Genomic DNA, 19,299 nt, shown 5'->3' on the forward strand with positions numbered 1-19,299 from the left:
CTCAACCATGGGAACTCAGTCTCCTCAGGTGAGTTGTGAGGAAACATTTATACAGAGGGATCTCTGGAGCATGGCTAGGAACAGAGGGAGCAGCATACAGATAAAGTTCTTGGCTGCTGGCAATTCTGTGAGCATATGACAGGAAGATACCTGGAAAGGGCTCAGGTGGGGCCTGTTACTAATCGTACAACAGGTGTGGGATTATGAAACAAAGAATGGCTCTCTTTCATCATTCCCCTATCCCCATTAAGGAGGGGAGCCTTCACTCTCTTGAGTTTTTCAGCTGGGGAAACCAAGGCACAGAAAAGCCAGGTGACCTTCTTATGACCTCAACTTCACAAGACCTCGGCCTGACTTCTCTACCATGTTCCCTAGGACAATGGGTTCCATTCAGTCCACTTCTTGTGGTGGGAAGTCCACTTCTTGTCAGTCGTGGTGCTTGAACTCTAGGCCTGGTTGTTGTCCCTGAGCTCCTCAGCTCAAGGCTAGCACTCTACCACTTGAGCCCATAGTGCCACTTCCAGATTTCTGGTAGATCTTTGGAGATAAGAGTCTCATAATCATTCCTGCCTGGGCTGTCTATGAACCATCATTTTCATATCTCAGCCTCCTGTGTAGTTAGGATTAGAGTTCTGAGCCACCAGCACCCGACTTGTGTAATTCTGACTTTCTTTCTCCCTCTTTCTCACAGGAACTGGTTGAATGGGTGCTGGAGGAAGTGACCCAGAGTCCCCATAATGCTGGAACCCAAAGTGGCCCTCTCTTTCTGGAGGTTGGCTGTGGGTCAGGAGCTGTCTCATTCAGCCTGTTGAAACAGCTCCATGAGGTAAGCCCCTCTGTGCCCTGGCTAGAATTTAAGGGTTATTCATTGTCCATCCAGCCTTACTGGACTTATTGTATTGTTTCTACATCATTTTATAGCACCTGGCCAAAATTATGATACATAGTTACAGAATGAAAATATAATGTCAACTTAAGAAAGTCATTTAGGGCTCTGGGAATGTGGCTTCATGTTACAGTGATTGCCTAGAATGCATAAAACCCTGGGTTCAGTTCCTCATATCACATAAACAGAAAAAAACTGAAAGGGGTGCTATGACTCAAGTGGTAGAGTGCTAGCCTTCAGAGAGAGAAAAAAAGCTCAGGAATAATTCCCTAGCCCTGAGTTTAAGCCCCTGGGCTGGCAAAAAGAAAACAAAACACAACAAAATACATTTGGTTAGAACCCATACTTGGAATATAAAATTGCTCCTTCCATACTGACACCTGACAATAGTCCCTAAGTCATGTACTTTACTTATATTAGGGTACTGTGTTGAAAAAAATGTTTTGTTCATTAGGTCACAGCAATTAATGCCAGGAATGTGCTTAGATGTCAGGTGAAGATTAACTCTGGAAATTCAAAGACTCTAAGATTTTGTGTGGTCACTGCTAATCACAAAGAGAAGGGTAGTCTAAGTGAGATTTGAAAACTTTTTGGTCAGTCATGACACCAAAAAGGTAGAGGCTAAGTAACAGTTGTAACAGAAGAGGAGGAATAACTTCAGATGCAAGGAATAAATGATAGTAACTAAGGTATACCAGAAACTCTTCTAGAGAACCATTTTTGGTTATTGAAGTCCTAGTTATCAACTAGGCTTAGTCCTCATTGCCTTTAGCATTCTAAGTCTCTTAGGCTAGTTCTTAATCTCTGTGAGATAAATGTATCTGCTTCTGTGCTGTTCTTTCATATCTGATCTCGTTTGCTTTCTAAAAATCTCTCTATATTTTTCTATGAACATTTCCTGATACTAAATGCATCTATACAGATGGCTCATGAGTCATTAATGTAACAACATGGAAAAGGAGGACATATTTATTGCAACCTCAATGTTTCTGAAAAGCTTCAATGTCATCATTTGATTCAAATTTCCATTCTTTGGCTAGTGTCATTCAGTGCACATAAATGCAAATATGAGCTGGCTCCTGGTTGTTCACACCTGTAATCCTATCTACTCAGTAAATTGAGACCAGAGGATTGTGGTTCAAAAAAGCAAGCCTGGTTAGGGAAGACCAAGAGATCCTTATCTTCATTTAACCACCAGAAACCCAGAAGCGGTGTTGTAGCTAAAGTAGTAAAGTACTCAACTTGACCTGAAGAGCTGAGGGACAATGCCCAGGATCAGAGATCAAGCCCCACGACCAATAAAATAAGTGAAAATATGACTTTAAGTTTTCCCAAAAAGAACGAAAATGTCAATAATCTTCCCAAGCAGAAAAAATAATTCCTAAATTATTCAGTGAACCTACTTTTGCTGAGTTATTGAGGTTATGGCTTCTTTGCTGGACATTTTCTTCTTTTAAAAACTGTCAAATATTAGCTTTATAATAAACTTCATTTAATATTTCTTGTTTCAAAAGAGAAGTCGATGCAGTTGATGTCACTTAGCTTTCTTAATATTTTAGTTCAAAGCCAACCCAGGCAGAAGACTCTGCCAAACTCTATCGCTAATTAGCACCAAAAAGTTTTGGTTCGAGCAGTAGAGTACTAGCTTTGGGGGCAGGTGGACAGGAAAGACAATTTTTAAGGGACAGGGTTCAGCCTCTGGCTTCAAGCCCCAGAACCAACACAAAGTAAACAAACAAGCAAAAAACTCCACATATTTCTTTGGGACCCTCCTTAAAGGACTACTAGTCTGAAAAGAGGCTCCTTTTGCTGATCATGCTCACTGGATCCTGCTTTTTTGGAATCCTTATTGCTATGGAGAAATCAGGACCAGACTAAAGGAATTGATAACTGACTCCTGCAACAAGCGAATCATCTCAGGGTTCAAATATCCATCCATAATACACTTTAAAACCTCCATGACTTTGTTTCTTTGCAGTAGAACACTTTTAAAACAACGTTATTACCTTTTGTTCTATGTTGGCCTTCAAATGGCATATTATTTCTTTTGGTAATATTCTAAACTAGAAGTTTACAGAAAGGTTTCATATAAGTAAAGAACACACTCGAACAAGTCAGGGACAGAGATTCCTTCAAGCCTTGGGATATTTTTCTTGTACAATAAAAAGGAAAGCACAAGTTAACTTGAATTTTGTCATTCCTATATTTTCAATTCCTCTCCTGGGATCAGTGTCCACATCCAGTAACAGTTACTTCAAGTAACAATCAATTGTGCTGCTTGAGGTATAATGAATGTTTTCTTTCTTCACTGAAATAACACAAGGATATCTTTGGACCTGAGGTAACACATGTTTCAGAGACAAGTTACTAAAGAGAAAATATGAAATTTATATTGCTTATAAATATATTATCCATGAGTACATTGAGTTCAAACTTTAAAGTTCTCAGTAAATTAAGGCAAATTTGAAATAGGAAGAAGGTTCTCAAATCATTCTTTTGTGAGTGTAGGTGCTATGCATTATTTCCCAAGTGCACATGAGTTAACAGTAAGAGAAACAATAGCAATAATAGGAGAAAGAGAAGTTTTGTGTTTAAGTATAAGGGTTCAATACACTATAGAAGACTCTACAAATAAGACAACATTGAAACAATAATTCCAAGTCCAATATGTAGATTTACGGGAGTGATATAGAGAAAGTATTACTCCTACGTGGACCATGAAGTATGAGGCCACTCCATTTCTAAATAACGCTTGCTAATCACGCAAATTTGTTAAAAGTAGAATGGAAGAATAATTCTTCCCCAATAAAGGTCAGATATAAGAGCATGAATTTAACTAGGAAAAAAAAATGTCCATCTTGAGAGAGCAAGGATTATATTAGCAATGAACTGGTGGCTGACATTTATTTTTCTTTACTTATATTTTTTGTTGGTGGTGGTTTTGACATTTGAACTCGGCCTGGGCACTGTCCCTCTGCTATTTGGCTCAAGGCTAATATTCTACCACGTGAGCCATAGTGTCACTTCCAGTTTTCTGGTAGTTAATTCGAGAAAGTAGTCTCCAGGACATTCCTACCCAGTCTGGATTTGAACCTCAATCCTTAGATCTCACTGCCACCCAGCTTAAGATCACATTTCTAACAATGTACACTCAGCATATGTAATGTGTATGTTCATCTATCTTTATATCAATTCTTGAGTTAAAAATCTGGGCTACAGCTTAGACTTTACATTCACAAAAATGTTTTTAGTTTAAAAGTTGATACTCCTAGAAAAATAAAACCTAAGAATGTAAAGGAGTCTGGGAATTTCAGTTTGCATACAGCCTGGGCAGAACAATCTTTGTGACACTACCTATAATTAAGCAGCCAAAAGCTGAATTGGAAGAATGGCTCAGGTGATGGAATACCAGACATGAACAAGATTGATGAGTAAGATTGATGAATAAGAGCTTGACACTTTTGCATACATGTATACAAATATACACATACACACAGAGGCACTTATATGTGCACACACAAATGAAACAACTCTCAGAATATGTAGAAAAGTTAAAAAACAATAGAAAATATGTCCTGAGTAAGACTAGAATCAAGTGATAATTTTTTATATTAGAAAGTCTTAAGTGAAATTCTTCAAAAAGTTTGAGAATATTACATAGGTAGGGACGAGATATAGTAAGAGAGTCAAGTAATCATAATTCAAGGGATCAGATCCATGGAGGAATGAATCAGAGACCCGTTCAGGTGCATCTGAAAATGTTCATATCCTGTGTGAAATGTTAGAAAATCTTTGAAAATAGTAGATAAACAGTCTGAGCAGTCACTTTGGTGGATAACATCACTGGAGAAGTTTAGAATTGCTAGTTTCTACCTAGATTAAATAAATCAACCAACTAGGCAGGGCAATGTGATACAAGCTTAGAATTCTAGCAGATTAGAGATTGGAATTATGTAGTGATACCTTCTCTGGACCAGGTAGTATAATTTTGTCTTAATAAAGCAAACCAGTCAAGAAAGGAATACACAGTTGGAAGTTTGGGCTAATTTTGTCATTATGGTTTGAGAAGTCAAGTTTCCTATTGAAATGCAACACACATATAATATTCAGTTGTGTTTTAAATGCTCTCTTCTTTACAGAACATTCCTAGATGCAAAATGGCTCATGATTCCCATCCAAAATTTGAAAAAGTAAATAATCATCATTCTTTTGGATTCCAAAGAAATGATGAAGGATTACAAAAGGGTATCCCTGGAGAAAAAGCAAAGTTCATCTAATGTAAGACTATGTAGATTTTGCTAAATTAGAACGTAGATTTAAAATAAATATTTTGGTTTTGTTTGTAATTTCATATTCTATATGATACTACAAAATTATTTTTAAGTAGAGTGTTTAATTGAAAAACTCACAAATGATTCTAACATTCTATTTGCCTAGAAGATTCTTTCAAAAGAGTTATAATTAAAAGTTATTTAAGAGATAATTCCATCAGTTCATATATAAAATGATAATGTGAATAATATAGACAGAGTTGCCAACAAATGGAAGAAATTAATTTATAAATTAAGAAAAATAGCATTTTTTGAATCTTTGGTATAACATGGTATGAAGAGAATAATTGTGTGACATATTCTTTCTTCTACATATATGTAACACAGGAAGCAATTTCCTTAATTACGTGCCTCTTTATACAATGAGAAAAATGCTAGCTTTGAGGTTTGTTTTTACTTTTGTTTTGTTTTATTGGTTTGTCCTAGGGCTTGAACTCTGGGCCTGGACACTGTCTCTGAGCCTGTTTTTGCTCAAGGCTTGTGCCCTACCACTTCAACCTCAGTGCCACCTGTGTCTGGCGTTTTCTGAGAAGTTTATAGGAGATAAGAATCTAAGGAACCTTCCTGCCTGGGTTGACTTTCAACTGTAATCTTCCCATCTTAGCATCCTGAATATCTATGATAGTTAAAAAATTATAAAATATAAATAATATTTACAAGTGTTCTGATGTCAAGAATACCACTGGGGGTAAAATTTATGGAACCCACTTTATTGAGGTGTTCTTTCCAGAACAAGGAGGGCATCACACAGAGGTGTAGTATTATTTCACAATAGAGATAAGCTATTTGTGATGTGAATTAAGGGAATTTTGAGGTGCACCATACAAGTTGGAAACTGTTGGGCTAGGATGACTTTATGAGATAAATCTTGGGATTGATGGTCATAGAAATAATAGCTTACTTTGATAAACAATTGCTTACTCTTAAAGAATTAATTATTACAGATGTTTCATAGTTTTATCCTCTACCAGAATGTGGCTATTTTTCTGTTGACTTCTCAATCTGTATCACCCCATTGGAAACTGCATCTATTGCAGAATTATATAACATGCAAACACGTACTGTTTTCAATCTCTCAGATATAGAATGTTCAGAATTTGAAAATGAGTATTTATTAGTCATAGGAATTTGAAGAACACATATATCCTGTCTTCTTAACAACTTATTTACTTTTAAAAGTTATGGGTTTCACCAGAATTAATCTGTTTTCGGTTTTAGCATGAGAAAGTACTATATTTATTCTTTTTTGAAAATATAGGCAAGTATATTGTGAAAATATTGTCAAGTTGGATAACATTCAAGTTGATGATCCTCTGATTAAAAAGGGATAATTAATTCAAATTAGATGCCAGCTAGTATTGATTTTTAAAAAGTTACTACATAAAGAATAATATTTATTATACTAATCCATGATATTTATTTCATGCAGCTTATTTTTTAAATTTTTTATTAGCAAAGTGATGTACAGTGTGGTTACAGTAATTGTAAGGTACTGAATACATGTCTTTTCAAACTTGTTACCCCCTCTGTCATTTTTCTCATAAATTTCTTTCACCCCAATACTCCTCACAAGTTGTAATGTACATTTCCAACATATTATTTTGTGAGTATTGCTATTAAATTGGTTTGTCCTTGGTCAAAGAAAATAGAAGTTACATAGTACATTGAAAACAACAATTGTAAATAAAAATCTCTGTTTCCATATCTTGGAGTTCATTTTGCTCAGCATCAGCTTACATGGACATATATATGCATAACAAAGCCACTGGAAAATAATAGTTTCATGGACACTATGTCATGAAAACAACATTTTAACTGTTATTGATGGTAAAGTTGGAATTAGCGTTGGTGAATTCGCGATTCTGATAAAGGAATTTCAAAAGAGTTTTAAAATTATGACAGGTAAATTTTAATTGTTCAAAGTTTTTAACAACATAGCCTATGAAGAAAATTTAAAATTGCCTGGGAAGAAAGGCTTTCATGCAAAGAAATCCATGGAGACTTAACTGAGAGGGAGCAATGTGGGTAAAGATGGCTCATTTTTACATTAAACAAACAAACCTCAGAAACCTTGCTATCAATCCTGTAGGTTTCCTTGAGAATTGTCCTTACCCAGGAAATATACTCTTACTATGTGAAACAATGTTGTAGTGTAATTTAAATTCAAACTTCTTTAAAAAATAAGATATCAAAATTTGTGCATTGACCGTTAATTATCAAACAGTAATTCTCTGAAAAAGATAATTTGGGTCCAAATATTTAGGGAGAAAGTGCCCTCCACAATGAAAGAAGGTATTGGGTATACATTTTTCTGTTTGTAATATTTTCCAAAATGCCTTTGCATGTGAAATACTGAAAAAGAGAAAAAAATCTGATTGGATACTTCAAACCAATGATTTCATATTTCTAAGTATCTCACAAAAACATAATATCCTTATTAACATGAGATAGTGAGGACTTCTCTTATTACATTCGGCAAAAAGTTTTGGGATCAGAAAAGAATTGAGCAAATTGAAAAGGTACGAAAACGTGGTCTTAGAAGCCGTAGCTCAGTGTATTGGCCTAAGCAGTGGAAAGAAGCCAAAACTTTTTGATATAGATTGTCATAATATTTTTGCTACCTAAAGTGATTTTACAGAGCGTATTTGCCTCACTACAATGTGGAATAGATTGAACGAAGACATGGAAATAAATTCCACATCCAAATAAAAGAGTTTTAAAAGAGAAACCATGAAGATGTAGCAGTGGGGGAGGCCTTATAGTCCTTCAGCTTCACTAGACTTGAAGCCAATAATCTGTGATTAATTGGAAATCACGCAAGAGCTAAGAAGAGGACATAGAAGTAGGACATAGAAGCATTGTCCTTTGTAACAGACACTGTCATCCAAGAAATGGGTGATTTAACTCTATTCTTCTCCATACAACTTGTTGAGCAAATGCAAAATGAAGACAAAAAATAATCTATTGAAATAATTTTCCAAAGAATAACTTCACTGTTCCTGATATGGTATCTAAGGAGAATATTAAGAGAGAAGATAAAAGTGGAGTATTTTTTTTGTTTCCTCTAAGCATATTGTTAGCAAAATACATCTTTGAGGTTAGAAGTGATTGAAGCAAAAAGTGGTGGAGTATTTATTTTTGTGGGCACTTTAGACACAAGAAGAATTTCAAGGTAAAAGAAAAAAGAATCCTAAATATTTGTGATCACAGCTTCTTGGACTGGTTTTTTGGAGACAAAGTTTTACATTAGAGTTTGTCCTCATTATCATAGATGTTGGGTTTTCGTGGCAACCAAATGCAAGGGGGAAGTTTAATGTACTCTCTTGGACAAGTAAACAGATTGATAGAAAAAAATGGCAGATAATATTTAGTGAATTACTTTGACCAATTACTTTGCCAGAAAAAAGAAGGAAAGATATAACTCAAAATCACTTGACTTAAAATTATGAAAATATAGTAATGAAGAGATATGCGAGAAAACAGAGGATTATTTTTTCTCCAGTGGAGTAATGGGTTCTTGATCTTGTTTCTATCATTCTATCTTCACAAGCTATCAAGTGCGGTTCAGGACTGGAGGATCCAGTTCAGACAAAGAGAACTCGAAGAAGAAAATATTTGCAGCAGATGTAGGTGATTTATAACCTTAGACAATCTATTTAAATCTGTTCAAAATTCTCCCCTACCCCGTACTGCCCTCTTTGAACAGTTTTTTTTTTGCTTTCCCAAGACTGCCTTCATTAACTGCTTAAAATTTTGAGAGGTTATATTCAAACTCCTAGAGATTGCTGTTTGGTTGTAATTTTTGTGTGATTTTTTTTTTGTTGTTGTGTTTTTAAGCTGCATTTCAAAAGCTTGTGCAAGTATGTTACAATTAAATATGTCCATCTAATTGTCCAATGCTCCTGGATCAGAGTTACTCCTTCTATCATTCTGAACCAACCCCTTCTCCAAGATTTATTTCCGATTTACTACTTCCTTTATCACATGTGTACATTGAGTATTCTAGCTGTACTTGTCCCTTGTTCCATTTTTCATTCATTCTATGTCTTTACTATTATTTTTCTCTGGTTTCATCTTCCAGATAGTCATTCTCTTAAAATGTCTGTTAATATTTTTAAAGGTTTATACACATTCCATGGAGTTTCAATCCTGCAAATACTTGAACTTATGTCAACTTCTATTTCCATAATTCATTCATCTGCAATAAAAATTCGCAAGTCTGGAGACGTGAATCTTTAGTCAACAAGAAAGTTTAAAAATGGCTTAGAATGTATTCCTAACTACCAATTTTTATAAATGCCTTTGTACAATGGTTTGTGATTATTTTATTTTACGTGGGATAGTATTTTCTGCTACCTATATGTTTTGGAAAAAAAGAAAAATAATAATTACTACTATAGAGAAATATGATAGATATAGAAGACAGATTTTATGTTTGTCACATCTCTGATGAGTACCCATATTCAAGACATCAAGTCATAGTTTTTATTATGTTAGACAGACAGGGAAAACATAAAACAACATATGATAAGGCAACTATTTGTGACTTTTTAAAATGTACCTCATTATGTGATGAAATTTACTTTATTAGCTAATGTTTGGGTTTGAAACATGGGAGGCTGATCTATTTAACACATTTCTGCAAGGCACCTACTGAACAACACAAAGGTTGGGTGGTATTATTTCTACAGTTTAATGAATGGTTGAAACTATTTGACATTAGTGCTGGGTAAATAAATCCACTGTATTGTAAATTGCTCCCTCCACTTGAAAAACTTTTAATGTCACTAAGTATCATCTACTTGTCAAATGTCAAATGTTATTTTGGCGAATGTGATTTTAAAAAGTTTATTTGAAAAGGAGTATACTTTCAGGAGATTAAATGTAGGTTATCATTGGATTGAGAATGACAACATTTTTATACTACAGAACCAAGTTTTACTGAAGTACCAGTGTTTTGAAGCACTAAGGATCTTCTCAATTAATGTTTTTTCTGAATTATATTTGACCTCTAAGTCAAATTTTTCTGGCCTTGATAGACCAATTATGGATCTATCATTCCAGGAACTATTTTTTTGGCCTACATATGCTGGACTGAAATATTTCATTAATCGTTAGGAGAGAGGTATTAAAAGTAATCTTTTGAAATTTGTGATCTTGCTCACTCATATGGGCTGGTCATCTGTAAATTGGAAATTTGAATTACAGTACTTTCTCTCAGATTTATTTTATCTCATCTTTATGTTGCCTTGCATTTCACAATTGCTTACTGCTAATTCCTATGTCTCAAAGAATTGAGGACCTGAAATATTATAGGAAATGAGAATTTGAGATGGGTCTTCAATTACTTTCTGATGGCATATTGCATGGGCCTAGGTGAGACGTCTTGCCCTTCTTATCTGATGATGTGGATAACTGGGACCTGGGATACTAGGAACCCTGGGTCCTGCAAAAGAATAATACTTTTTCAAAATAACATCAGCAAAATTTGGGTTCAAAAATATGATTCAAAAATATGGAGAAAACAGTTTGGGACCAGAGAGTTAAACAAAAAACAGAACAGCAGTGTAAAATCCCTTATAGATTAGAGGAAAACAACATTGTTTTTTTACCATGTGAATTAAGATGACCAAGAATATTTAGAAGGTATCCCAAGTTAATACCGAAGACATTGCATTGATACTTTTATATTCTAATATATACTCTAAACCTAATTATTTATATTCCAATTGTATTTATTGGAATAAATAAATATAAATTTATTTCTCAAATTATCAACTGATTCTAGTAAGTTTCACTGTGTAAAATATAAAATCAGCACATATAAGTATAAATTATATAACTATATGTAATATAATAAAAAGGCACATGTTTTGCATTGTTCTGTTGTTGTTAGGATATCAAAGGCAACTCTGTTTTAAAGTTTTATTCCATTATCTCTACCTCAGTGTTTGGTAGGGTTAGGCCTAAAGATTTACCATTTGTAGATTTACAGACTGGAGGCAAGAGGAAACAATGTGATAAAAACATTACCAATTTAAGGCCTAAAATCGAGGAGAAATATATGGACTTCTCCTGCAGCTATGGAAATATTTGGTGATGTAAATGCTGTAGTGTAAGTTCCTGCCTGGTTGGAAGGTAGACAGACCAGGACTTTAGGTAATCATGCATATGAATGATTTTTCACCTTCTTGGCTTTAGCTACTTTTGAAATGATAGGCATAATAAACAATTATATTTTAATAAAATACCTTCTAGTCTGAACAGTGCTGTCTGAACTGTTCATCTCTCTATGATCCCTTGTAACTAAGATTAATTTTGTTGCAGTAAGACAATCTTTGCTGTCAGGGTAAGATACTCTGGTTGGTCTGTTCCTACATGGAAGAATGAGAAAGGGTCAGGGAGACATTTGTGCCAGTAAGACCTCATTTGGTACATTTTAAGCTGCACAAGTTTAGAAGTAGCTCTTGAGCAAAGCTTACTTTGAATCCCTTAGCTCCACAAATCTAACTCAGTTGGACAAATAAGTACTTGAAAAAGCCATCACCTTTGCACCTAGCTATAAAGGCTTCAAAGTATGATCAGGTTTAAAATGAAAAAGACTTAAAATAGTCATTGACAAAAAAGGTTGAAATGTGAGCAATCGATTAAACAATATACATTTTTTCCCCACTCTACACAGAATTTTAGGGAAATAAGATCAATAGCATTGCTAGGAACAATAAGGTTTCCTTTTTACAAATAGGCAACGAAAGATATATGCCTATATTAAGATTGCATCATTAACTACTTAAATTTACAAGATACTACATGCTTCAGCAGCACATCTACCTAAATTGCAACAATACAGAGAATTACATGGCACTTCCACAAGGATGATATGGAAATTTGTGAAGTATTCTTTGGATTCAAGAAATGAAAAACAGTTATTAAAATGTTGATTACAAAGATACAAGTGAAAGAATACATTTAGTTCATAGAATTAAAAGTTTGTCTTCAGTGTATTAACTCTTCATCTTAGAAAGGCCTTTACATAGCATAACCTTTACAAAACATTTGAAATTAGATAACATTGTCATTTTATCCCAAAGAAATAAAATACTATAAGGACCTAGGAAAAACGGAATCTTAAACTGTTTCTATATGGAATGCAATCTGAAAGGACACATTTATTATGAACCTATATATTATAAATCAATGTAGAATTCAAAGTATTATATTTGGAGAGAATGAAACAGATTTTGGACATTATACAAACAGAATACAGACTATTTTAAAATAAACTTTTTCAGACAAGTACCAGAAATATCTTTAGTTTCCTTACTACTCATTTCAACAGGTAAGTTAAACTTATTTCTGATTTTAAAAAATCACAAACTCTGCAGAAATCATTATAGATATATACAAACAAGTCTTGAATACATTTTGATATCAAAGTCAGGCAATTCACTTGGAAGAATACCATGGAATCCATGAATTTTTAAAGTAAGATATTGCTGTTACTTTGTATTGTGAGAATATTTTGGAAGGACACAAAGATGGACCATCATTTTTGAAATTTAAGAAACTTAACTGAACCATTACAACATATGAGAACAATTTGAACAGCCTTCCACAACTTCAAAGGTGTAGTGATACATATTATGCTTTTTGCAATATCAAATGCAGTTTCTTCCAGGTTGTTCTTCAGACCTGGTTTGATAAAATGGTTCAACAGAAGGAAATCCAGCATATTTTTTCTACCTCTATTCCCAGCAGCAAGATGCAAGGGGGTCAAGAGGCATTTAGTTTGGACATTGATATCTGCATCATGATGAAGTAAAAAAGAAGCAATTCTGGTATTATTCCATGTATAAGCACTGTGCAGGGGTGTCCGGCCATCGGCAATTATTTCATGAATATCTGCCTCGAGCCACCAACTCATGGATAATGTCTAAGTGTCCATTGTAGGCTTGCCAATGAAGTGGGGTATACTCATCCTCATTCCTAATATTCACATGAGTGGCCTTTTTGGAAAGTAGTGTCTACACTGTAGTAAGCTGAGTATTTTCGGCAGCCCAAAGAAGAAATTTGCTTGGATCCTTCTCCATCTTTTTTCTTGCAAATGATATCATTCCTCACTTTTTCATCTTGTTCCTTGTCTTCATCCGAATTGCCTAACCAGTGACTTTGAGTACCACTGGGAATGAGGTGCCTATGTATTTCCCCAATAATTCACATTGGTTGAACTGGTCAGAAAAATCCAATGAATTTTCTGCTTCTGTTTTTTCACCATGATTTGTTTTCTCTTTTTCCATGTTTTCTATTCTAAATTATTCTCAGTGGTGAATAGGGAATTGATAGAGAAAAGAGAAAGATTTTCCTCTATATTCAAATTATAGGCTGAAAATGATGACCAGTGGTGTCTTCATGTGCAGCTTATTCTAGGAATGAGAAAATAGGAAATAATGCTTTCTATGAAAATGATTGGGATAATGGCAGAGCAGAAAGTGAAATGATGCAAGCAAAAATATAAAAGCAAAATAAATTAAGATAATTATGGAGCAATCATATTATCTATGAGAACCATGAAAAAGAGAGAGGAAGAGAAAGATGTACAATGACCTAGCTAGCCACAAATTCCATCCATGCCTCTGATCAATTTATAGAGGAAACAATTTTATTTTTAAAAAAGAGATGGAAATAGAATTTATGTATTTACTTGAAATTAGTAAATACATTTTAGTAGCCTACCCAAAGATACATAGCTTTGACTAAATTACAGACAAGAATATAAATCCTTGACAATTCTAGTAACAGATCTGACAAATCAGTTAAATCACACTTTTCCTGTACAATGAACGAATGTGTCTATTCTAGAAAAGCAGCTAGAGAAGGAAGGCCGATTGTATCTGTAACAAAACTTTGTGGAAAATGGTATTGAGGATTACTTACTGGTGATCCACTTGCACTGGAAGCGTGATTCTGAACTATTGCTTGCTGATTCTGAATTATTGCTTTAATCATTATATTCTCCAGGAAGAAAAAGTGAGATTTAATTGATAGCAAAGAACTACTAATACATTTTGACTTCTCATTAAGCATCTTCAATCATCAAAATCACATGAAGACAATAGACAGGCTTACTTATTTTAGATGAAAATGTGTGTCTTTACAAAAACAAGAAATTTAAGTAGTCATACAAAGGACTTCTATTTTATTACTGCGTTATACTTTTTCCTAATGTTGGGCAACAATAAATAATGGACCTATTAGAAAGCTCTTATACCTCATATGTTCAATAGTGAGTCCTCTTATATTATATCATGGTATTTTTTGTTTATGGCCTTAAGAAGAAATTTACTACCATGAATTTCTGACAGGACAATATCATCACTATACATCTTGTTTCTATACACTCAGTTTTAAATTACTATCTAAGTATGTGCATTAATAACTATATAGGAAAAAGAAGCCACACTGGTGGCTTTTGTTTTTAATCCTAGCTAATAAGAAAGATGAAATCTGAGGATTGTGGTTTGAAACCAGAAAAGGCAAGGGAAAAAAAGGCCATTAGATTCTGATTTGAAAGTAACCAGCAAAAGCTAGAAATGGAGCTGTGGGAAAGCAGTAAAATGTTAGCCTTGAGAAAAATAAAACAAAAAAGTAACAAATTCTGGGACAGAAAACCAACAAGACCACAATAAAGGCTAAGAAAGCACACCAAAATTGAGAATCCAAGAACCATAGGAAGAACCCAGTTGTCTCTGCCCACAAGAAGGTGTTATCCACCTGTCATTTTATCAAAGGCAGGAACTCCCAAATAGCTCAGAGTCCTATCTCAATATTAACAGGATTAACTCTCTAATTAAGCGACATAAACTGTCTAATTGGGTTAAAAAGCAAGATCCTTCTATCTGCTGCCTTCAGGAGTCACACATTGCTAATAAAAACAAACACATTTTGAATGTGAAAGACTGGAACAAAATCTACCAAGCAAATAGCCCCCATAAACAGGCAGGAATTACTATCCTAATAGCAGATAAAATAGACTTCATATTAAAATTACTTAGAAGAGATAAAAAGTTCACTACATACAAATTAAGGGAACTCTCCTTATGGAGGAAATTACAATTCTAAATCTGTATTCGCCAAGCAACGGAGCAGCCAAATATATCCAAGAAACACTACTTTCCCTCAAATCTCATATAGATCCAAAGACATTAATTGTTTTGGGACTTTAACACACCACTATCCACACTGGATCGATCAACTTGGCAAAAACTCAACAGAGAAACCGCAGACCTACACAACTGCATAGATCAACTAGATTTAACAGACATCTACTGAGTATTTCACCCAGCAATATAAGAATACACGTTCTTCTCAGCAGCCAATGGAACATTTTCCAAAATAGACCACATTTTACCTCACAAAGCATACTTGTCCAAATTTAGAAACATTGAAGTAATACCTTGCATTCTCTCACACCAAAAGGGAATCAAATTAGAACTCAACACCAAAAGCCACCAAAGAAAGTCCTGTAACACATGGAGGCTGAAAAACACTGTTGAACCACCAGTGGGTCATGGAAGCGATTAGAAACGAAATTCAAGTGTTCATGACATTCATCGAAAAGGAGCACACAAACTGCCAGCTCCTCTGGGATAGAGCAAAGGTAGTACTCAGAGGCAAGTTTATAGGTCTGAGTTTCTACATCAATAAATTGGAGAGATCTGAAACCAACAATTTAATGAGACAGCTAAGCCTCCTTGAAAAAGAGCAGCAAGATAAACCTCAATCTAGTAGACGGAAAGAAATACTTAAAATTAAATCAAAATTAAATGAATTAGAATCCAAAAAATCCATAGAAAGAATCAACAATACAAAGAGATAGTTCTATGAAAAAATTTACAAAATAGACACACCTTTAGCTAATCTTATTAGAAAAAAAGAGAACATACCAAATAAATAAACTTAGAGATGAGAATGGAAACACCGGAGAAACAATGAAGATTCATAACATTATAGGGGAATACTTCTCAAAACTTTATGCTAATAAGTTTGAGAACTTGGCAGACTTCACCTTTTCCTAGCAAATATCGACATGCCGAAACTAAACCAAGATGAGTTAAACCATCTTAACAGGCCCATATCCAGCATTGAAATAGAAACAGCATTAAGAGACCTCCCATCACAGAAAAGACCAGGACCAGATGTTTTATAGCAGAATTATACAAGGCCTTCATAGCAGATCTCACACCAATACTCCTTCAACACTTCAATTAAATTGAAAGAGAAAGTTCACTACCGAATTAATTCAATGAAGCCTTAATTACCCTCATCCCCAAACCATGCAGGGAATCATCAAAGAAAGATAATTATAGACCCATATCATTGATGAACATTGATGCAAAACTTCTCAACAAAATTTGGCCAATCAACCACAATAATTCATCTAATAAAATCATACCCCACTATCAAACAAGATTCATTTCAGGGAGGCAAAGCTGGTTCAATATACGAAAAACAATATAATTCATCACATCAACAAGAGCAAGGATAAGAATCACATGTTTATCTCAATAGATTCAGAAAAAGCATTTGACAAGATCCAACACCCCATTATGAGGAAGGTTCTGAAAAAATTAGGAATCCATGGAACATTCCTCAATACACTAAAGGCTTTATATGACAAACCTACAGCCAGCCTTGTACTCAATGCTGAAAAACTAAAGCCATTTCCTCTAAACTCAGGAATGATACAAGGATGTCCACTCTCTCCACTTCTCTTCAATCTAGTATTAGAATGCCTAGCTACAGCAATAAGACAAGAGGGAAACATAAAGGGGATGCAAATAGGGAAAGAAGAAGTAAAACTTTTCCTCTTTGCAGATGACATGATCTTGTATTTAAAGAATCCCACAGACTTCACTCCCAAATTACTGAAAGTGATTCAAAACTTTGGCAAAGTAGCAGGGCATAAAATAAACACTCAAAAATCAATGGCTTTTATATATGCCAATAATAAGAAAAGTGTAGCTGAAATTAAGAAAGCAACTCCATTTGTATAGCCCCACCAAAAATAAAATACCGAGGAATTAACTTAACCAAAGAAGTGAAAGACCTCTAAGATGAAAACTTTAAAAACCTGAAAAAGGAAATCAACACAGAACTTTAAAAATGGCCAAAAATCCCATGCTCCTGGATTGGAAAGATCAACATTGTGAAAGTGGAAATACTTCCCAAGGCTATCTACAAATTCAATGCAATACCTATCAATATTCCAACCTCATTCTTCAAGGAAATGGAAAAGGCAATCCCAAAATTTATATGAACAATAAAAACCCTGAACAACAAAAACAATACTTAACAGAAAGAAAATGCTGGAGGAATATCAATACCAAATTTCAAACTCTACTACAAAGCCATAGTAATCAAAATATCTTGGTACCGCACAAGAACAGATCTCAGGACCAAGGGAATAAAATGGAAAACCCAGAAATGAACTTAAAGACCTATAACCATGTAATCTTCAATAAGGGAGCTAAAAAAAAAAAAAAAAGAATGGAAGAAAGTCAGCCTCTTCAGTAAATGGTGCTGGCAAAGTTGGTTAACTACTGTAGAAAAATAACGCTAGATCCTTTTGTATCACCCTGAACCAGAATCAACTCCTAATGGATCAAAGACCTCGGATTCAAAGCGGACACTCTGAAAACATTACTGGATGGAATAGGAGAAACCCTAGGTTTCCATGGCACAGGCAAAAATTTTCTTGATATCTTTTTAAACCAATTGTATTCACAAGTTGGAGAGTCTTTAATTCTTGCTTAGGTCTTGGTGTCTATAATTTTTAACCTTTCGTTTCTAACATTAATGATAGGTCAGACTGCATTTTTTGCGTACATGAAAGATAAAATATTTATCTGGGTTCAAATGTGATTTTTATATCAGTCTTCCTTTAATAGCATTTTAAAGTTGTAAATTTCTCTCAAAATGTTGGGTATCAAAAGCAATCAAAATACGTCTAATGGTAATCAACTTAGGTGAGCTACAATGTGGAAATGATTGGTCCATAAGCCCTGCAGTCTGTTTCCAGCAGGAATTGGGCAGGTCATTCTTTCAGTAAGACTGAGTTAACCAGAGATGGCGTCCCCAGGCAGTGCAGTGTTGAGTCATGGGTAAAATACGATTTTTACTATTTTGAGCTAGAAATCAAGAACGTTATAGTTTAGCAGTTCCTTTCACAAGGGAAGTGTAAATTGATTATGACCGTGGAGTTTTCATATTACAGTTACCTATTTTCTAACAAAGTGAAATATTATTAGAGTCTACACAATAATTCTGGGTAATTTTCCTAGAATTAGTAGACTAAGTGCTGGTATTTTAGTCATAAAATAGAATGAAGTTATTTGATACAGTGGGAGATGGACCTTAGGCTAACACTTACCATGTGTGCAATGTTGTACTAGTAATTCCAACTCTAAAGACTTCAATGTCATTATCTGAGAGATCAAAATGGAAATAGTTACACTTTATGGAATTATTGTGAGGATTAAATTAGATTTCATAGGTTAAGTACTTGGAAAAAAATCAATTAGCTTTTGGCACATTCTACCTGTTATTTTATCATGTAATGAATTCTAATATTTTACTGAGATTTTATATTGTGTATCTTTATGATGTGCAATGTGATGTATTGATATTCGTTGTATTGGTCAATTTTCTGTCACTATGAGGAAAATAACTGCAAAGAAAATTTCTGAGGAGGAAACTATTATATTGAGTCAAGGTTTAAGAGGACACAATTTAAGAACAGATGTCTCCATTGTTTTTAATTTTATTTTTTATTATCTTAAACAGTTGTACAAGGGAATTTCCATTCAACAAATCAGTTTTAAGTACAATGGATCTTTATATAACTTCCCCTCACCCTTCCAAATTTCACCCCCACTTTAATGTTTTTCTAGTTTCATTCTATCGGCATTAAATAGTATGCCTTCATTCTCTTCCTCCATCACACTCTTTATTCCTTCCTTTTGACTTCCCCTCACATCTTCCAAGTGATAGTTTCCTAGTATTGATTTTGTGGGATTAAAAGTT

General features: G+C 34.3%; 1 pseudogene; it reads left to right on the forward strand.

Moving 5' to 3' along the window:
- The first annotated feature begins 12,027 nt into the window (after nt 1-12,027).
- LOC122117561 lies at nt 12,028-12,127 on the forward strand (annotated as a pseudogene).
- Nucleotides 12,128-19,299: the final 7,172 nt, after the last annotated feature.

Source organism: Dipodomys spectabilis, unplaced genomic scaffold, assembly GCF_019054845.1.
Source record: "Dipodomys spectabilis isolate Male_0828 unplaced genomic scaffold, ASM1905484v1 ptg000143l, whole genome shotgun sequence".
NCBI lineage: Eukaryota > Metazoa > Chordata > Mammalia > Rodentia > Heteromyidae > Dipodomys > Dipodomys spectabilis.